The following is a 9,775-nucleotide window of genomic DNA, read 5'->3' as shown; positions in this document are numbered from 1 at the left end:
CGACCAGTCGTCTATATTTTCCTGGATCTTGGATAAGCTCCCCTTGATCTGGTAAGACTTTGACATTTGGATCCATAGGAGTGTCAAGAGGTTTGCAATTCATCACACCGATTTTTTCTAGTATATCCAATGCATACTTTCATTGTGATATGAAAATTTCTTGCTTGGATTGTACTACTTCACTTCCCAAAAATTATTTTAATTTCCCAAGATCTTTTGTTTCAAAATGTCGGAATAGATGTTTTTTTAACAATTATATTCCTTCAACATCATCTCTTGTAATGACAATATCATCAACATATACAACAAGATAAATACTTTTACCATATTGATGTCTATAAAAGACGGAATAATCAACTTTCCTTCCGTTTAAACCAAAATTTTGTACTACTATACTGACTAGGGGTGACCAAGGTTCCGATTCCTTGGATGGCGAAACCGTAACCGGAACCTCATATTAAGGTTCCGGTAACGGTTGGAACCGCCAGTTATAACTAGGGGTGTAAACGAGCCGAGCCGAGCTGAGCTCGAGCTCGAGTTCGAGGTCGAGCTCGATCAAGCTCAAGAACTGATACTCGAGCTCGGGCTCGGTAATTTTTGGGCTGCTCGAACTCGAGCTCGATTTTGAGCTCGAGTTAGAGCTCAATTTTGACGTTGAATTTGACCTATTTAATACTTTTGATTTAAAATTCAAACTACTTTGTTTTATCCATACATAAATAATAGAAATCTTTTAGGGATTTTGAGTTTAAAATTTTAATTTCTAATTGTTATTTTTAAATATTATATTATATTATATTATATTATATTATATTATATTATGTATATATATATATATATATATATATATATATATATATATATATATATATATATATATATATATATATATATATATATATATATTATATGGCTCGCGAGCGGCTCGACGAGCCACGAGCCTAGAATATCTAGGATCGGCTCGAGCTCGATTTTGATCGAGCTCAAGCCGAGCTTTGACTGAGCCGCTCGCAAGTGACTCGCGAGCTGCTCGGCTCATTTACACCCCTAGTTATAACCGTAAATATTTATTTTTTTTTTCAAAAAAAATAAACACGCCAAGACTCAAAGTTGAGTCTTGCGCCGCAATCAGCTGTTGTACTGCCCAGTGCGGTAGTATGCTACAGGCTGTAGGCCTGCAGCTAGGCCCATGCTTTATTTTATTTTATTTTATTTTCGGTTTGGAACCAGAATCGGCGGTTCCGGTTCCTTTATTACAAAAACCTTAACCGTAATTTTATTGGTTCCGGTTAGGAACCGGAACCAGAACTGTACCGACGGTTCCGATTCCGGTTCGGTTAGCACAGTACCAGTTACGGTTCTAATCGAAACCGGACCGTGGTCACCCCTAATGCAGACCTTCTAAACCAGACACGAGGAGATTGTTTTAAGGCATAGAGAGAACGCTTGAGCTTACAAACCAAGTCACTCTCCCCATGAGCAACAAACCTAGGAGGTTTCTCCATGTAGACTTCTTCCTTTAAATCTCCATGTAGAAAGACATTTTTAATATCTAATTGATGCAAGGACCAATGATGAATGACAACCATAGAGAGAAAGATTCTGACTGAAGCAATTTTAGCTAGTGAAAATGTGTCAAGTGTAATCAATCCCAAAAACTTGCCCTTAGCTACCAATCGAGCTTTAAGTCTATCAACCTGTCTATTGGGTCCAACTTTCATAGTATATATCCAACGGCAACCAACAACTGTTTTACCTGCGGGTAATGGAACTAACTCTCATGTCCCTAATGAATGAAGAACAGCTATTTCATAAACCATAGCCTGACGCCAACCAGGGTATGCAAGGGCTTCTTTAACAGATTTAGGAGCAGAGACAGAAGATAAACATTTGATAAAAACATTATATGAAGGTGAGAGACGATCATAAATAAAGTTTTATATGGGAAAGGGATTTCTTGATGACCTGTTACCTACACGACTTGCGATAGGAGAGCTTGTTGCTGGAAGCGGGTCCAAGGAAAAAGATAGCTCGAGAGATGAATCAGTTGGGTTTTCATCGATTTGAACTGTCGTGGGTGGTCGAGGGCGGCGATGATATGTATAAGGATAGGGAGTGATACTATTGTTTTGTAAATGAGGTGCTATAGGTGAGGGACTAGGATTCCTAGATGATGATAGAGCTTGAGGTAAATGTATCATGGTCCCTCCTTGAAAAGTAGGGACAGGAAGAACATCAGGAAAGGGAGAGATGGAAGCCGGTGAAGTGGACGAAAAGAAGGATGTTGATTCAAAGAAAGTAACATCAGAAGATACATAAAAACGACGCTTACCAGGGTAATAACACCTAAAACCTTTTTGTAACCTAGAGTACCCAACAAACACACATTTTAAGGATTTTGGAGAAAATTTATCACGCCCTGGGATAGTGTCCTAGACAAAACAGGTGCACCCAAAAAATTTTAAAGGAAGAGTATAGAGGGACTTACCAGGAAATAAAATATTATAAGGTATCTTACCATGTAAACAGATGAGGGCATACGATTTATTAAATAACAGGAATGAAGGATAGCATCTGCCCAGAACTCTGGAGGAACTTTATAGTGGAGAATCATGGTGCGGGCTGTTTCAACGAGATGCCAATTTTTACGTTCAGATACCCCATTTTGTTGTGGAGTATCACGACAAGATGACTCATTGAGGATGGAAACTGAATCAAGAAAGTTACATAATGGAGTTGTAAAGTATTCTCCAGCATTATCACTTCGTAAAGTTTTAATAGACACTCCAAACTGATATTTTATTTCATTGACAAATTTTTTAAGAACATTAAATACTTTAGAACGGTTTCGCATTAAAAAGACCCATGTACAACGAGAAAAATCATCAGTGAAGGTAATAAAATATTTAAAACCAAGAATTGAATTATAGCGAAAAGGTCCCCAAACATCAGTATAAACTAAGGAAAAAGGAAAAGCAGCTCTTAACACACATATATCAAACAAAAAATATAAATATTTTTTAAAAAATATAAATATAAATATAAATAAATTGCGGTTATACATCTATTGCTGTATCACAGACGCAACAATATATATATTTTATATACACTACTTCGACACCCTCCGCGCCGCCGCCACAACAGTATATAAATAAATAAATAAATAAATAAATAAATAAATAAATAAATAAATAAATAAATAAATAAATATATATATATATATATATATATATATATATATATATATATATATATATATATATATATATATGAATAATTAATTTGTAAAAAATAAAATTGAGAAAAATACCTTTGTTTGAAGCTTCAATTTGATGCAAATGGCAGAAGGAATCGCAAAGACAGAGAAGACGAGATAAAGATAACGTATAATGTTTAGGTTAAACAAAAGGGTAAACTAGAAAATAAAATAAAAAATCTATTCCTGAGAATAGGCTATTACTAGGAATATTACTCCTGCGAATATATACAAACGTTTGCCAAACAAAGGAATAGGCCTATTACTGGGAATGTTATGTCATTCCAGGTCTGTTCCGTGAACCAAACGGGCCATTATGATTTTCGTATATTGTTTGAATCGTGTGTAACATTTTCCATTATAATAACACTAGCTATTAAGTGGTGCAAGCTAGTAGGCCATTTATAACCATTATGTTGTGGTTTGAAACGGATGTAATCGTTTCTGTTACATAGCCTATAATGATTGCACGTAAGCTATTTAAGCATGGTCCTCCCACTGCTCTTGACTGCGTCACAACTATACCATCTAGTTTCTCAGGAGATCTAGTGGTAGTCAAAACCTAGTTCTGTACCGTTTTCAAGCAATGCAACAGAAGATTACAACTATGGCTAGAGATGCTTAATCATATGCTTCCGCTATGAGGTTAGATTATTATTACAAGTACTATGATTGTATATTTGTTCTAACATTTAGTATTAGTTAAAAAATTTCAATAATTGAAAAGTATATAGTTATTATAAATTATTATTCAAATTTTATAATCCTTTAAGTTATGTATTTATGTTGTTATTTGAATAATAATTTTATAGCTTATTTTAAATTGTTATTATAGTGTGCAAATTATTTAGATATGAGCTTATTGAATTTCATACATGACTCTTCACTAGCATAACATTATATTTTCTAGTTATGTGAATTTAATTATGCCTTTAGAATTGCATAAGTTAGAAATTATAATAATTCCTTGTTAAGTTAATTGAACTTTATGTGTGGAATTATATATGGTAGTGTATTATGTTTAAACACCTTTAGACCGTCTTGAATGTTCAGTTGAGATTAAAAGTCTTTGCATATGTGAACTATTAAAGGTTTGGAAAGATTACTCGTCAATTATGCCTTTAGTGTGAGAAAACATGAACATGGGAAAAGTTTATCTGGAAGTGGTCAATGTGCTACTAGTTCCCTTGAAACATTACTCTGTCTAAGGAGTTGTTTTTAATGAGCCTCTGTCCCAACTAACTTTCCTGGAAGTATACTTGGAATTGTTTATCACATTGCTGCATAATTGTTTTTAGGCTTTAAAGTTGATGCATGCCTAAAATATCAAGATAACCGTATAATGATCATATGATTTTTGATTAAGGAGTAGCCACAACATCTTTAATTAATTAAAATTTTCTAAGATCACACATAATCGATTGTGATTAATTGTATATGATATAACAGAATTTAGCACACGACAATTTTGTTATGCTTATATAATTAATTAGGGTAAAAACACCAAACTATGTTCATAATTTAGTCCTCAGGCAATTATGTATCAGAATATAGTTTGGTAAGTTTTATCATTACAGATAGGAAAGTCAATTTATTTAACATATGGTTATAATGTAAATCAATTGGCATCTTCTATCATAAAGTACTGATATATGTACATATTCAAAGAATATTTTTCTATGTACATTTTGTGATATTAGTCTAGTTTCTTTTATGTGTATTTATTATGCATTATAAAATTGGATTAATAGCTTGGTACATTAATATTCTTTTTGTGTACAAATATCAAGTGATCAATACAATTTCATAACTAAAATTATTAAGATATTTTGATCACTTTTTGGCTAATTACATAAAGTATAATAAAATCTACCAACGTAAATTTTACTATATTAATGTAATCAAGATAAAATATTGAATCATATTTTTTAATTTACCCACATGGATTAAAAAAATGAACATGATTGGATAGTTTTATCATAAAGTTGTAGATGAATCTAATTTAATAAAACTTTAGCTCATGGACAAGTTTTATGTTACTAGATTCTTCTATCACTTTGATAATAATTTTATCATAAAGTTTTAGTTGAGTCTAATTGAACAAAACTTTAGCCCGCAGGCAAGTTTTGTGTCACTAGATTCTTCTATTTGATTCTCATAAAAGTCTCATTGAATAAATCTTTAGCCTATAGGCAAGTTTTATGTCACTAGATTCTTATGTTTAAATTGATGATCAAGATAAAAATTTATCATACCAATTTTAGAATTTATAACTCTAAGACCAGTTATAATTCTATATCGCATAGGTTGCAATGGCAACACATGTATTTTGTTAATCTCCTAAACTTTAGTAACTTGAAATTGTTACTATATGTGGTTACTTGTTTTTTCAGCCCAACCACATTAGAGCTTTTTGAATTTTGACACGATATACTTTTTGATCCTTATATTGGAATTGTACATATCAAGCCAAATTTCAACTAAAGCAATTTAATTTGTTTAAGTAGTTGGAAATTGTGTCTGTTACATATACATATTTAGCATGTCCAACTATGGTGGAAAATTATAATCCTTGTTAAATTAGTTGGGCTTGAGGATCATTAGTGTGTATATTATTTATGCTCAAGAATAACTTTATTAGTGGGAGTAATGGTTTGATCGGTGGGAGCGATCATTTTAAAAGATCAATAAGATGCCCCGTTTGATCAGTGTGAGTGATCATTTGGAAAGATCATTAAGTAGGGAGCTACTCCATAATTAAAACTAAATATCCTTGATTTATATATAGACAAATGTCACGCCCAAAAGTTTCACGTCCCCGTCCACGCATGTCATCACGATCCTGGCTGGCGCCACTTATTTGCCCAGGGCTATGGCCACGATCGTGGTGAGCTACGTGGCCAGGGTCTTATTCTTGGCCACTAGCCTCCACCATGATCGTGGTGCAATCTCTGCTGATTCTTCCTTCCTACTCTTCCAAGATTGCTTCGTTTCAAGCCCCAATGCCACTCCTTTTTTCCAAGGGTCCTTCAGAACTCTTGATTGCACATGTTATGGAACTTTGCAATGCATTATTACATTTCATAGCTTTTTTTCCTTATTAATCAAACACAAGCGATTCAAAATAAGCATGGAATATCCCCAAATTAAACCTTAAAAGTAGTATCTTTTGGAACTTATCATTTATCACGTTTATCGATCGATGACAACATATGTTATTGCTATGTGTATTTGTTGAAAAACAAAGATGAAACCTTAGAAAACTTCATTCTTTATAAGAATGAAGTTGAAAACCAACTTAATCGTAAGATTAAAAAGGTTAGAAGCGATCGTGGTGATGAGTACGAAGAACCTATTGGGACATTTGTGCTAGTGTTGGTATCGTACACGAGTGTACGACACTTTATACATCTCAATTGAACAGTGTTGCCGAACGCAAGAATCGCTCATTGAAAGATATGAAGAATGCAATATTTATAAGTTTGGGCCTATCTCAAAATATGTGGGATGAGGCGATTTTGACAAGCAATTACCTTTTCAATAAGGTACCCCGCAAGAAGCTCGATAAAACACCTTATAAGTTGTGAAAACTAGGAAACCTTCCTACCAATACCTCAAAGTGTGGGGTGTTTTTCCAAAGTGTTGGTGTCAACACCTAAGAAAATAAAGATAGGTCCAAAGTTAGTGGACTGTATCTTTATTTGCTATGCACATAATAGTAGTGCTTACTGGTTCTTAGTACACGAATCTCATAATTCGCACGTACATAATAACACGATAATTGAATCGAGGAATGATCTTTCTTTGAAGATGTATTTCCTTATACGTCCAATGAGGGAACTAGTATGTTGAAACAGACCTTCGACGTAGCTATAGATAATGATAGTGGGGATTCCAAAAAGGAACTCGAACTCGAGTCTAGACGTAGCAACGGGCTAGAGTCGAAAAATTATTTGGTACAGATTTTCTAACTTACTTGTTAGAGTATGATTCTAGTAGTCTAACTTGTTTATTAGAAAATGAACTGGATTTTCTAACATGTTTGTTAGAAAATAAGGTTTGAACGTATGTAGAAGTCGTGACTTGACTGACTTCTACAGAAGAATCAATGTGGAAAGATGCTATTAAAAGTGAAGTACATTTTATCCTATAAAGTCATACTTGGGGATTGCTTGATCTTCCTCCAAGTAATAAACCCTTAGGATTCAAGTGGGGAAGATGAAACCGGATAGTTCCATGGAGAAGTATAAGGTTTTACCTTTCATTTTTACTTCTCGTTTGACCCAAAAGTAAAAGTTTACCCTTCGTTTTTACTTCTCATTCGTAACCTTCCGGCTTTCAAGTAACCTCTCGGGTGTAATTCTCAGAGTATCGTTCTAGATAGAATTATATTAATTCTGATTCTTAATTTCAATTATAATTTTTAGAATTAATTTTGAAATTAATTTCAATTATGGAGTATAATTTTTAGAATTAATTTTCATATGAAGGTTACATGGGCTGATTTTAATATCAGTTTAAATGGCATGGGTTAATGCATTTGAACACCTTTCCTATATATACCTTGGATGTAGAACAAGAAAATTAAGAGTTTTATCTCTCGAAAACCTTGCTCATCTTCCTCCTAAAATCTCTGTGTTCTAATCAAGTTCTAGTTCGTTAGGCTTAGTTGTTTGAGTGCTCAAACACTAGGTCGAAGCTTGTTTCATCTTGAGAAACCTAGGCTACAACACTTCTAGCACCAAAGGAAGGTAGCAAATATGATTTTGAGGATAATGTGGGTATCACATAACTCAACCTTACAAACCTTTGATCCTTTCTTCCTTGTGCTTTATTTTTAGGGAATAACATTTTTCCGATCCGTAGTATTATATCACTAACAGAATTTCCCACAAATTTTCTTAGGTCAAAGTACATGTTAGGCCCTTGTACTAAGATGTTTTGTTCAATTGAATCATTATACTTTAATTTTGTTCAATTTAGTCAAATACATTAAAAAAATAATACAATTAAAGATAATTATTAACGGTGTTATATAACTTAATTTAGATGATGCGACACTAGTGTCATCTCTGCTACATTAGCATAATATGAAAATTACATGTCAACTTTTATATAATTTTATGAATATTTAAAATTATTTATTTATACCACCAACATATTACATTAATTTGTAAGAAATAAATGATCACATATGCCATAAGTTTCTCTATTTTTTAAAACACAAACATGTTTGACTTCATCAACATCTAGAAACTTTATCCATTTTATTATTGGATAGGAAATTTTGATGACTTTTCCAACATCTAGCAAGAAAATTTTTTATGACTTTTCCAACATCTAGAAAGAAGAGTTGATCATCTTGCTTTGTCCAATTTGACCTCGTAGCATGGTAGCCAAAACTTTGAAATAATAATAATAAATAATACTTCTAAACGGGATGAAGAAGGGCGAGGTCTCCTTCGTCTAGTCAAACTTCATGCGATACGGTTGCCATGTTTTGTTTTGTTTTATTTTTGTTTTTGTTTTTTTTTTCTTTTTTTTTTTCTTTTGAAAAATTGCGTATTTTCAGATAAGATGCTAGATTGCTAGGTAAACATTTACCTCATAATAGCAGGTGAATAGGTGTTAATTGTATTTTTTTTTTCTTCAAAAGTTCAAATGTTTTGGAATTTAAAAATAAAAAAATAAAAAACCAAGGGGCCAATTAGTAGTAAGAGGTTCAATTTCTATATGTACTTATATTACTCCTTACCAAATTCTACTGTGTTGGGGCTTATGTGGCATCCACAACGTCCACATTGGGGATGAACAATCGTTATGCTATGGACCCGTGTAACAGTGCCGTTAGGTACTGTTATCTTCTTCTTCTTTTTTTTTTTTTTTTTTTTTTTTTTGTTTAAAAAAAAAATAATTCAGACCGCTTCGTTTTTGGAGTATATTTTCATAATTTTATTACTATATGTTCATAATTGTAAGTTCATAATGTCAGAGCTCTATGTTCATAATTCCATAACTGTACATTCATACTTCCATAACTGTACATTCATCTTCATAATTTTCGAAGCTCTATGTTCACAATTTTAGAGCTCTATGTTCATAATTTTATCACTATATGTTCATATTGTAAGTTCATAATGTCAGAGCTCTGTGTTCATAATTTCATAACTGTACATTCATAATTGCATAACTGTACATTCATAATTGCATAACTGTACATTCATAATTCCGTAACTGTACATTCATAATTCAATAACTGTAAAATCATAATTTTCTGTTGGTCCCGATAGGGTGGTAAAAAGTCTAGAGGGGGGGTGAATAGACTTTTTAAACTTTTTCACAATTAATAACACTTTGGTAATTTCAACTCTAAGTAACAAGATATGAAACTTAGATGCGCAGCGGAATAATTAAAACAACTAAATGTTACGTAAAATCAAAGAGATATATCACATGCAATATGATGAATATGCTTGCAATGGCTCAAATAATAAATATGCTAATTTATGCCCACATGCA

This window comes from Ipomoea nil, unplaced genomic scaffold, assembly GCF_001879475.1.
Source record: "Ipomoea nil cultivar Tokyo-kokei standard unplaced genomic scaffold, Asagao_1.1 scaffold1129, whole genome shotgun sequence".
NCBI classification, from domain to species: domain Eukaryota; kingdom Viridiplantae; phylum Streptophyta; class Magnoliopsida; order Solanales; family Convolvulaceae; genus Ipomoea; species Ipomoea nil.
Note: the sequence above shows the minus strand (reverse complement) of the source record.